The sequence below is a fragment of the Dipodomys spectabilis genome, unplaced genomic scaffold, assembly GCF_019054845.1.
Source record: "Dipodomys spectabilis isolate Male_0828 unplaced genomic scaffold, ASM1905484v1 ptg000042l, whole genome shotgun sequence".
Classification (NCBI taxonomy): Eukaryota; Metazoa; Chordata; class Mammalia; order Rodentia; family Heteromyidae; genus Dipodomys; species Dipodomys spectabilis.
In genome coordinates, this window is record NW_024870719.1 from 507,501 (window position 1) to 520,541 (window position 13,041).

Consider the following 13,041-nt stretch of genomic DNA (forward strand, 5'->3'; position numbering starts at 1 on the left):
TTTACAAATAAAAAACAAAATAACAAAAAACAAAAAAAGAAACCTTGCTTCTGATCTTAAGACAGAAAAAAAGTTATTCTTTTGAAATTATGGTCTAAAAGTTTTTTTTAAAATTGCTGTATTAAAGTTCTTAGGTAAGCTTCTTTATATTGAAATAAACAAGTACTTATATGCAAGAAAATCTCAGGAAAATACATTGCACAGGTGCTACGCATCTTAGGGATTTGAAAGGTGTGTTATGTATAAATTAGCTGTCACTTTTTTTCAATCCTGTAATGGAATGATGAGTTGTAATTTGCATAATCCTTTAAGAAGTCAAATTATACTGTCATGTAGCAGACTTAACATGCTAGCTAAGATTTCAGAGCTTTGCAGCTAATTACTATGTACCTTACAGGACAGTTAAATTGAAGTTGAGTCCTCTGTCTTTGCTGCCATTTGCTTTGTCCATTACTTAACAGAATCTGCACTTTGGTAACGAGGTATTGTTATTATCATTGAAGTAAACACACCGCTGCGGGGAAGAAATTGCATTTTTACATATTGTAGCTTGATTTATATGGTTTTTTGCTAAGAGGAAAGTTTTTTTTGTTGTTGTTGTTTTAAAGTCCAATTGGAATCTCCCCCAAAAAAGAATAAGCGATTGATGCTTTCCGGAGAAATTATGGAATATTGAGTGAAGCAGCATTAACATTTAGTCAATTAAATTCCCCTGTAGAAAGTGTAAAGTAATACAAACATAATTCCACTGAAGGCATTATTCATTCTTTATGTACCATGTGTGCTTTCATCCTCATACTCTTCTTTTGCAGTAGAATGTCATTTTTTTAAGTGCCCTTTTTTCCTTAAAAAATATCCTTTCTGAATACAGCTGGTGAGTTACTCTTTCATTTTACTTCTTCAACTGGTTGTAGAGCATATTCTTTCATGGTTTCCATTTTTAAAAACAATGAGGAAATGCTGGTGACTGTGAAGGCTGCTCTCTGAAACTAGCAAAAATTGGATCCTAGAAGAAGCTGAGTCTGTTCTGTGCCTTGCATGGTTCAGTTGATAACTGTACTATCGTGTATTTATTGTGAATGCATCTCTGGCTTTACTTATGGATTATGTTGCTTAGATTATGCATTTTCTTTAATCAGCATGAGTGTCATTACAATGAAAGTTGATTTTGATTATTAAAAAAATTTAATTTCTTGACTCATTTATTGTGACTTTAGGCAGTCGGGTTTCTGGAATTTGTTACTGTTGTGTTTGTGTGTGTGTGTGTGTGTGTGTGTGTGTGTCTGTGTGTGTGTGATTCATGGCTGTTGTAAAGAAGCCTTTTGTTGTATGGGAAGGTGGCCCTTTAAAGGCATATGAAAGCAGCAGTTGTTTGTTGACCAGTTCAAATAATGGCAACCAACAGTCAACTATTGCTCTTTTGTAATACAGTCAGTTGCACACATCTGAAATTACTGTCTACTTAAAGACTCCGATTTGTCAATGTAAAGTGAGGGGCAAGGAAAGGGCCGCAAAGAGTTTCTTCTGTAGTAAGGCTTCTTCTCTAACCAATGAAATAATCTTCAGCCCTTGTTGATTTGTTTTTTTTTTTAATTTTGGGTTGAGAAATCTATGTTATTTGTAGTAGAGGTAGACACAGTAGGCAGCACAGCTGTGCCTGCCGTGAAAGTCACTAGAGGGATATTCATAACAAGGAAATATTGGCAAATAAATGATGAAGAAGGGGAGGAAATCCCCAAGATGTTAAATTGGAGCAGTGTCACTGAGATGATTAATGCTGTTGTGTATTTTAGTGAAGATGCTTATCCGAATTGTCTTGAAACTATAGTGTGCATTTAATAGCACCTACTTAAAAAAATGCATGTGTTGTGCAAGCACACTGAAGAGAAAAGTCTCTGGATTCAGATTTTATTTCCCTGAGTATTTTTTCCAACGCTTTGGTTTCCGATTAGAAAGCTGGTGTTAATGTATAATATATGCAGAGAATATTCATTCTACATGTTTAAGATTAGGCATCATTTATATTGCACTCCTCTTTAGAGGACTGAAGATGTTTTGTAGAAACGACTGTCACTTCAATATTGTTGAGCGTGTTATCAAATGTAGGAAATGGTAGTTGTTTAGATTCAGTCTTCATAGGCAAGCAGTGTAGGTCATGCCGCCAAGTGACTAAAGGGTTCAACTTTCATCAGTGATGTCAATTTCTGGTAATAGGGTTGCTTTCTCCTGTAAGTCCCACTGTCAAGTTGTGAATATACTGATTTGGTGGTACAAATTATCATTCACGTGGCTTGTTCACTAGGATTGTTAAAAGGCATTTGTATCTTGGGAAAATGTCTTAATCTCCAGGAGACTCAATACTTCCTACTAGATGTAGAAATAAATACAGACAAATGATATTTAATCCTGTCTTCAATGGGCTTATAGAGTATTGCTGAAAAGTTTTCAAATTCTAGTTGCAAACCAGATGGGGGGATTTGAATCCACTTTAGTGGTTGGAGATCACTGAAGTAGAAGGCTTGAACACATTGTGCCAAGTTTACATTTTATTTGTTAAGGCTTCTGTTTTATTTTTTTTCTGCTTGTGTTTGTATGCATGCAGCTACACATATGTACATACTAGGTGGGTCACGAGGTAGAATGTGTTTTCTTACTGCATCCCACATCCAAAAGACATGTCAGCCACTGTTTTCAGTCAAGAAGATAGATGTATACATAATGCAGAGGCCAACATCATGGCTTGTTCATGTACAGGAGATTATAAAGAAGAAAATGGCTAGCTGTATGGAAAAGCTTCTGGCATGAAGGGCCCCTAATGTCTGGTCTCTCATAATTAGTGGTGCCACCTTGAACGAGAGTCCCTTGTCTCTACTTCTTTCTCGGTGATCAATGACCTCCGTCAGTAACTTGAAACTGGAGAAAACACTGGAAAATGCTACAGATTAGGTATCCTCTTTCATACTTCCCCAAATGGAGGCCAAACATTTTTCAGCATGTTGTTGCTTATATTCCTTCCAACTTCAGTTGTACAGGTTTATAATTGTGAATTGTTACATTTAAAATAGCTATTAAAATGTAAATTCCACTTAGATTGGGGATTATTAAGGTGATTAGACAGTTTCAATAATACTAAAAATCTAATGCAACAGGAATCTAAATCTATGATCAATTATTTTTAAAAGGCTAAATTATTTCTTAAAAATAATGACAATAAGCCTGGCACTGGCAGCTCACACATGTTATCCTAGCTACTCAGGAGGATGAGATCTGAGGATCCTGGTTCAAAGCCAGACCAGGCAGGAAAGTCAGTGATACTCTTATCTCCAATTAACCACTAGGGAAAAAACCCCTGCAATGCTTGATAAGAAATGTACTCATTACTTTGCTCATGTAACTGTAACCCCTCTGTACAGTATTTTCACAATAAAAAAAACATTAAATAAAGAAAATTTGACAATTCATTGCTGAAAAAAAAAACCCGCAGTGACACTGTGGTTCAAAGTAGAGCACTCGCCTTGAGTGAAAAAGAGCAGGGAGAGCACTCAGGCTGTGAGTTCAAGCCCCATGACCGATTAAAAAAAATAATAATGACAATACAATAGTCATCCTAAGTTCTTACATTCAATCTTTAATGGCTGTACCAGTTTAAAACTTCACATTGCAGTTGGTGGATTTAAGCACATTTGGGGGGGTACATTAATCATGCTTAAAATGATATGAATTTTTAAAAATTCCTGATCACTTTGCAAATCTTTTTGAGACCTTATTGCTTTATACTAAGTAATCATTTTGCTAAGCACTAAGTCGTTTTGGTCCTATTCCCCTCTTTCTTTTTCATTTCCCTTTCCTTTTCAAAACTGATTCTTCCTAGATTATAATACCAGTATTTTAGTGACTCATAAATTAGGAAGAGTTGATTGGAAGATGCCAGAGTTCTTACCAAATTAATAATAATTGTGCATATGTTCCTTACTTTTGTATTTTTAAATGTGAAAGTAAAAGCGATATAAGTAAGCTTTGATAAAGGAGGAAAGATAATCTCTCTATGTCTTTAACTTTGAACTTTATTTTTACACAGAGAGGCAGGACTATATTTTGGTAGTTGGGAAATACTGATGGACATGAGATGGTATTGTAGTCATGAGTCCATTAGATATCAACTATTGACTTCAGTCAAGGATACTTGGCCTGAGTGCGGTGGCATATTCATGTGATCTCAGATTTTTCCAGGGCCAGCGTGGACTACAATCACAAGGTTCTTGGTTTCTTTTCCCAGCATTAGAAAACAAAAGAAGGAAAGGAAGAGTAGTAGATAGGAAGGGCTTTGAGGAAAAGTTGGGTATCCTTAAAGCTGGTTTTAAGAACAGTCATTTCACTTAGAAAAGATTTGAGGCAATCCATTACTAACATTGAGCAGATGTGATGACACCTTTGATGTTGGATTTAGACTAGGATTGAGAAAACCTGTTTGAGAAGGTGTTTTCTATCCAGAGAGGCCATTGGTAAAGTTATAAGGTTTTTGTTTTGCATCTTTCTGAGACAAAGTTACTGTCCATCTGTGAAATATCAGGTTCATGCTTCCAGGACTAACACCACAGGGCACTATCACCTGTCCCTGTCAATGAGGATCAGGTGTTATAAACTGATAATATTACTCTTCTTGGACTATTTGCATTTTAATAAGCAACTCCAAGTGAAGGAGTTCAAGAAAATAATAGAACAGAGTCTTCTCCAGTAGAATACTTTTAGACTGTGTGACAGAGCCTGGAGAAATTATTGGGTGCTGGAAAGCATTGAAGTATTCCCTAGGAGATAACATACCCAGAATGTGGGTGTTCTATTCAGTATAACATGACTCCCAGCCATGGCCAACCATTGTGAGTCTGGGAACAGTAAGACTCAAAGTACTAAAAGGGAAGGAACTGACAAAAGTTCAGGGAAGAGAAGAGGAAAATAAGTTGGGGTGAGTCTAATCATTATTAACGGTGTTGTGGCTAGTGCTAATATCTCTCATGTCTTATCCCAGTTAGGGAGGACTGCTATGTCAGGTGGGCTACTGGGGGTAGGTGGGCACCTGTGCTAAAGGTAAGGAAAAGGTCAAGGAGAGGCTGCAACTCTCAGATTGTTTAACCTGGTTGATTGATTGCTATTAAATGATCATTTGTTTTTCTCTTCATGTAGATTAATTCATTTCAGTTGTGTTTGGAACAGTGCATAACAAAGGATTGAGAAAGAGATATATGATGAACTTCATAAAGAGCCTTAATAAATCTGCATGTTAAAAATAACAGACATTGGATTTCAAGCCTTTCAATATCTACATGAATTCTAATTTCATTATCATGCCTTTCTCATGCCAGCCCGATTTCTAGTGTTTTCTCCTAGTTAATCTTGGCATCATACAAATGATTTTTACTCTATTTCTACCAGTGTTCAATTTTCCCATTTTCACCACTGTGAACTTGCATACCAATGTATATTATTTAAGGCTTAATCCAGACAATTAAAACTTGACCAATTTATTGATTTTTCAATAGTAGTAGCTAGTACTGTGCTTGAACTCAGGTCCTCTCATTTGCTCAGCTTTCTTGCTGATGGCTGACACTGTCTCTGGTGCCAAGGTCAGTATGGTGAAAATGCTATTTGAGTTTGGGTGAGTGTTACTTAAGGTAATGGTTTGAGCTAAAAGACAGCATTTCTGATTAAACAAATAGCAAATATAAGTCAGAAGTAGGGGAGTCGGAAAGGGTGACAAAAGGCAAGGCTGGAGAGGGAGATCAGTAAGATCTGAAAATAGTTTCTGGGAAGGGAGGAACATGGTAAGAGAGGAGAGGGAATTGTGGCGAAGCACTGTGGAGGAGGGTTACCTGCTGCAGGAATGGGCCCACAGCTTTGTCTCCTTTGTGTCTTGAAGCTTATACATGCTTTGGAAGGAAAAACACGAAATTGTGCTATTCAAAGTTAATTTTGATTTGTAAACATCCTAGAGAACTCTGCCAATAAAAATTCCAGTTCAGGACCTGTTAAGTTCATACGTCTCCTGGCTTTCAGGAGCCAGGAGTCTGTCTTTTCATAAACCACTTGTAATTCAAGCCACAGAAATGCCAGGTAGTGAGGCAGTATGATTTAGAATGAAAGAATATTAATTGGCTTCACCAGAGTGTATATTTTCATTATGAGCAACGTGACTACCTAGATGAAAAAAATAATAATTGGCTAGTGAGCTAGTTGTGCACCTGTGGTATGTGAGACCTCCCTAGAAGCTTGATAAGAGAGAGAACCAAGGTCAATGTGGGAGGCTCAGAGCTCCTCTGAGTCTCCTGTAGACTGTTGACCTGTGTGTTCAAAATTGCCAACAGGTGGTTACAGAGACAGCTTCTAATGTGTTCAGACTTTAAAAATCAACAAAACCTATCGTTGTGCATAAGCTGAGGTGTTAATAAGTTCTCTTAAAAAAACTTCATCTGTGTGATGGTTATAAATGTATATTGAGTAAATTTTGGAGCTAGTATATGCATGAGATTGAAAGAATGATGTATTCTGAAATTGCAAGTTATCCTTATACATCATTTTAGTAGTATTTAATAATTACTAGAGGGCGGGGAATGTGGCTTAGTGGTAGAGTGCTTGCCTAGCATGCATGAAGTCCTGGGTGTGATTCCTCAGTACACATAAACAGAAAAAAGCCAGAAGTGGTGCTGTGGTTCAAGTGGTAGAGTGCTAACCTTGAGCAAAAGCAGCTCAGGAACAGTGCCCAGGCCCTAAGTTCAAGCCTCAGGACTGGCAAAAAAAATAATAATAATTACAAGAAGTGGTTAAGCCTCCTGTCTGGGTTTGAGTCTATCCCTACCATCCCTACAATTATCTATGAAATGTGGGACAGTGGCTAAGTAAACTTTTTTTCTTGTGGTACTATGGTTTTTACTCAGGACCTCTTTACCTGTTAGACTGGTGTTATACCACTGGAGCCACACCTCCAGTCCTGCATTTTGCTGACTAATTGGACATGAAATCTAGCGAATTTTTCTACTAGGGCTGCCTTGAACTTCAATACTCTAGATCTCAGGCTCCTAAGTTGTGAGCATAATAGGTGTGATTCACTTGAGTCTAGTTGTAAGTTAACTCTTCTAGCTTCTGCTTGCTCACCTCTAAAATAGGAGTAAAAGTTACTGTCTCTTTATTAGGAATGGGTCTTAGTGACAGGCTACTTGCCTAGCATGCACAGAGCTTTGGTTCAAACCCCAGCACTGAGAACAAAGCCAAAACAAAAAAGCAAATAAAAAACAAAACAAAACAAAACAAAACACCTCTTTTAGATTGTTTTGAGACTCAAAGGGATGATGAAGGTGATAGTAATTACTAACATTACTAATCCTTTACCGTATATCAGACGGTAGGCTAATGGCTTATTATATATACATATGTATAGATATTCATATACACACATATATGTATGGATAATCATTTTGAAGAAACAAACACAAAGGTAGAGAAAAAAGGATGTGATGGAATTTGAATTAAAATGACCAAACTTTGGTCCAATAGTGAAATATAGATAGCTTTTATACTCTTGCCCATTTTTGTAAATAAAGTTTTATGGGAACACATTTGTGTTTCGACTATGACCCTTTTCTTTTGCTACCAGGACACAATTGAGTAGTGGCAGCAGAAACCATATGGCTCACAAAACCTCCAGTATTTACAGCCTGGCCAGTTACAGAAAAAGTTTGATGACCTTTGTGTTAGATTTCAGGCTGACTTCAGAGCCTCAGGTTCAAACCTCAAAAACACAAGTGTTCGAATACTAAGTATCTATGAAGTGAATGTTATAATCTCTTATACCTAGCAGTGCAACATTTTTCAAAATGGAGAGAAGAAACATTCAGATTTCCATGTGACTACGAAGATGTTAAACTTAAAGTTTCAAAAGGAATGTACTCTGTGTTATTCATTCCTATTTCACAGGTAAAACATTTGAGAGAAATTCCATTTTCACAGAATAAAAGTATAGTGTTCCATTAGAGGACTATTTAAATTTTAGTGAATATCAGAATAACAGAAGAGATCTCTGTTAAAACAATTTTATGTTTCCAAAAATTTCATATTTTAGAGAATTTATGAAAATATCTTCTTTATGAAATACATAAAGTATTATGAAAAGGCCACTTACTTAAAATGCATTATGACTTGTAATATTAAAAATATTTATAAACAGTGCACTAGGATTTACTTCTTTTAATTAGAAGGTAAATAACCTACCTTTTCTAATATTCATCAATGAAAGGATAAACATTCAACTTTGCTCATAGAACTTTTCCCACCCCTTAGTTTTGGGGCTTGAATTCAGTCATTTGTGTTTGCTTTGCTTTCTGGTTCACTTTTCTTGCTCATAATTGGCACTTTACCATTTGTGCCACATTTCATTTTGGCATTTTGTTGGTGAATTGGAGATACAGTTTCTCATACTTCTGCCTTGGCTAGCTTCAGACCTCAATCTTCCTGGTTTTAGCATGCTGAGTAGCTAGAATTATGGGAATGAGTCATGAATGCCTGGCTGAGAATATTTAATTCTTTGTTTTTCTCTTGATTTGGAGGATTTCCTGTTCATTAAATGTCATAGGAATTTTGGTACCTTGGGGCTTACAAAGCACACACTAGTGGGCATTCAACTCTAGTTAAAGTGATAGTCTTATAATTTGCTTTCATGAGGCTCAGTGCCATAGTGCTGGATTGGTAAAGAGGTGGTTTCTAAATTAGTCACCTCATGGCAGTTTTTCCTCTTCCCTGGGAGTAGTTCTTTTTGATATGTCTTGGTTCTGTATGGAAAATTCAGATGAGCAAAGGAAGACATGACAATGTTGTTTGTATTCATACCACCCATAGGTAGCCACAGTCACAACTGGCCAACTTTGTCATAGAAACGATGCTCTGCCAAGATTTCCTTTCTGATAGAGGACATGACACTTTTCTCCTGTTGTAGTTTGTATTTACTTACTGGATTTTTATCACCTGTTTTTGTTGTAAGACTTCAAATTTCTCCAAGCCTAGTGATATACTTGTTATTGATAAGATTATTTCAGGACAAAGGTCTTTCCTTTCTGTCTCAGTATTCATTTTTGTCTGGAGAGATTGATTTGCAAGTTAGAGGATGAAGATAATGGTGAGAAGGGTTATGGGTGTTATAGAAATACTCACTTTGGAGATCAGAACATGCACATGTGCAGGAAGTAACTTGTTAGATAGTTTTCTTACTGCATTACAAACTTACTGTCTTACACGCAGGTCTGTTGCATCATTTCCTAGCCTAAAAAGTGAAGTTTACTTTAAAAAGAGATTTCTGTTTACTGAACTCAATGTGGAGATGTCTAGAGTTTGTTCTCAAAGCAAAGATGGTCGCTTCGAGAATTTTGGCTCATTAACCAACATGCAAAGGAAACATACTTGAGTGAGTTTTTCCATTAGCAAACTTGAAATCTTGTGAGAAATGTTTGGAATCAGGTGCTTGGGTTTGATATGACTAAGTAGACATGTGCCATATCTTTTTTTTTTTTGGGGGGGGGGAGGAGGTCGTGGGCCTTGAACTTGGCCTGGGCACTGTCCCTCAGCTCTTTAACTCAAGGCAGGCACTCTACCGCTTAAGCCACAGAGCCGCTTCCGGTTTTCTAATGGTTTTGGAGATAAGAGTCTCACAGACTTTTCCTGCCCCGGCTGGCTTTGAACCGTGATCCTCAGATCTCAGCCTCCTGAGTAGGATTACAGGCATGAGCCACAGGCTTCTGGCAAGTGCCATATCTTATTTAAAACCTTTTTTTACCTTCCCCTCCATCAGCTCAGTTGTAAAGGATCCATGGGACTCGTTCTTTGCTTGCTTCTTTGTGTTCCCCATTAAGAAAGGACTATCTCTCTCACTAGCACTTTTTACTACTTTCCTTGAGTTTTCCACCAATATAAGCTTTCTACCGACATCAGTTTTCTGATTATTGCCTGCCAGTTGTGCTCATGCTGAATCACAGGCAACTGTGTGCCTCGGCCTTGAAACTGGGAGATACACAGCCTTTTTGCTGCTTTCTCTCTGAACTCCACTAACTGTTCTAAGCGTGACAGGCAGTTAGCACGGACCCTTTGGGCAGAAACTCTTTCCTTTGTACTTGAGGACCAGCTGGGTCTCATCATGCAGACTATACCTTAGAGTACGTGCAGGGGGAAATCTCTGCTCACTTTCAGGAACTAACTGGCTACAGGGCCACTGGCAAGGGCAGATAAGGAACAACCATTCTCATTGGGCACTGAGGGCTCAGGCCTATAATCCTAGCTACTCAGGTTGCTGAGATCTGGGGATCACGGTTTGAATACAGCCTAGGCAGGAAAACCAGTGAGACTCTTACATCCAGTTAAGCACTAAAACATCTGTAAGTGGAGCTGTGGCTCAAGTGGTACAGCACTAGCCTTGACAACAAAAGTTCAGGGATAGTGCATGAGTTCAAGCAGCAAGACCAACACCAAACCAAAAAAAAAAAAGAAAAAAAAGAGAAAGAAAGAAATAAAGAAAGGAAGGAAGAAAGAAGGAAAGAAGGAAAGAAAGACAAGTAAGCAAGCTATCTGAGCTATTTGACTGCCATTCCCTGGAGAAATTCAAGTACTAAGCCTTGGATTAATATGAATGGCAGTGATGGGTTCATGTCACTACATTCCTATAAATGGAGGTTTGGAGATGCATTCAGTGGGGATGAGTGGAGAGCCGGGGTGTTCCTCAGCTCTTGTAAAATTCATGATCAATAAATTCATCTAATAGCAAGATTGTTTACCTTTTTCTCTGAATGCTGCTTGCCCAGAGCTAGTAACAATTTATAGGAGGCTGGTAGGAATAAAGAATGTTGGCTTTTTTTAATTTATCATCGTACTTGTGAAATGCCTCAGGGAAGAGAAGAGAAGAAAACTAAAATTATAGGCCAGCAGATTTTAAGTAGAGTGTATTTTTACAAGGATCTAGAGGCAAGTTTGGTTCACTTGTACTAGGGGTAGTTTAATTGGTTCTGTTCAGAAGAGATTTGCAGAACATAAACATTTGCTGTGGTATAAACAGGTTGTCTTTAGAAGGAAGGTGATTCTCTTAGATGCAGACAGGGTAGGCTGAATACAGCTGTGTTTATTCTACTATTTGAAAGCAACACTTTTTGATACAAGGGTCTTTCTACTATGAGTATAAGTTGATCCTTCTGGGGACAACCAAAGCTTTAACTCTTAACATTGAAGTAATCTTTCAGTTTTAGCATTTCTACATCTATGTTTGCTGATTTTCCATCTGCAAAATACAGCTGAGACTGAAAGCAGAAGAGTACAACCTGTTTCAAATACAATATTTTGTTGTCTGTAGCATTATTATAATTGACCCAGGAAATGCTATTTGAAGTGGTAATATTATTTTTATTTTGCCCTTAAGAATATAGAGACTCAGAGAAGTTAGGCAAGTTGCTTAGGTCACAAAGCTAACAACATGATCAACATTTATATATGACAATATTTACAGGGGAGAAGATACATGTATCTAGCTATTTGTTCCATTTAAACTAGTTGATGTGTTCTTTTGGAGCTGGATGACAATTGACCTCAGAAACACATCCATTCTCCATTCAAGGATAGTCTCTTGGCATCTATATCAGCAAAATAGAAGGACCCCTAAGGAACTCCAAGCCATTCCTTAATGAAGGAGGGTTTGTCATATTGAACATAAGTTATCAAACATATGGCCACCGTCCTGTGTGTATAAATCTGTACATTTTAGCCTGGAGGCTGCCAGAACTCACTCCATACTTTGTGGAAATTCCACTGATTCTTACTTAGTTCTCACACAGAAATAGAGACATCTCAGTTACTTATCTACTTAACTATAGCTTTATCTTCAAACTGTACAAATTTCTAACTGTGTTCCACTTTAACATGTAACAAGCAACAAATTAACAAGTATGAACATGGGACTTCCCAAATTTTTTCACAAGGAAGACAAACCTTTGGGCTATAGTTTCAGTACAACATGGCTAGTTTGTAAATCAAGACATTTCTTCTTTCTCATTCAGAGCTCTCTAAAAGGCAGTATACTTATCACTACAAAACCAAACTCAACATCTTTGGTACAAAGTTCCTCTCCTGCTTTGTATTTTTGCTCCCCTTTTTTTTTAGTCAAGTACATTCGCTCAGAATCATCTTTCATTCTACTTCTCCAATATACTGTGCATATTTGGGGCTGGGAAGGTGATTCAGTGGTAGAGTGTTTGCCTTGCATGGGTACAATTCCTCAGCACCACATAAAGCATGAAAAGCCAGACATGACACTGTGGCTCAAGTGGTAGAGTGCTAGCCTTAAGCTGAAGAGCTGAGGGACAGCGCCCAGGCCCAAAGATCAGGCCCCACAACTGACAAAAAAAAAATCCTGTGTATAACATTCTTTTCCTGTTTTCCTAATTCAAGTGATTACTTCATGCTTATATCATGTCATGATACTTATGCAGTTGCAGCCTTCTTATTGTCCTTATTGATTGGATTGATCTAGATAAGTCACTGCTTGGGTCTACTTCATGCAATGTACCATTCTTTTTCTTTCTTTTTTTTTTTTTGTCAATCCTGGGGCTTGAACTCAGGGCCAGAGTACTGTCCCTGAGCTACTTTTGCTCAAGACTAGCACTCTACCACTTGAGCCACAGCACCTTTCTGGCCTTCTCTGTTTATGTGGTACTGAGAAATCAATCACTCTACCACTGACCCACATTCCCAAGCCCCTGCAATGTACCATTCTTTTTCTTTCTTTTTTTTTTGGTCAATCCTGGGGCTTGAACTCAGGGCCTGGGTACTGTCCCTGAGCTACTTTTACTCAAGACTAGCACTCTACCACTTGAGCCACAGCACCATTTCTGGCTTTTTCTGTTTATGTGGTACTGAGAAATCAATCACTCTACCACTGACCCACATTCCCAAGCCCCTGCAATGTACCATTGTATGGAATTTAAGTCATCCATTTTGAGCTACCTCATAGTTGCCTGATTAAAT

At 37.7% G+C, this 13,041-nt stretch overlaps 1 protein-coding gene across 7 annotated transcripts in view; it reads left to right on the forward strand.

Moving 5' to 3' along the window:
- The window catches only part of Npas3 (neuronal PAS domain protein 3), an 884,724-nt gene that overhangs the window by 116,727 nt on the left and 754,956 nt on the right, over positions 1–13,041 (forward strand). The window lies entirely within an intron of this gene.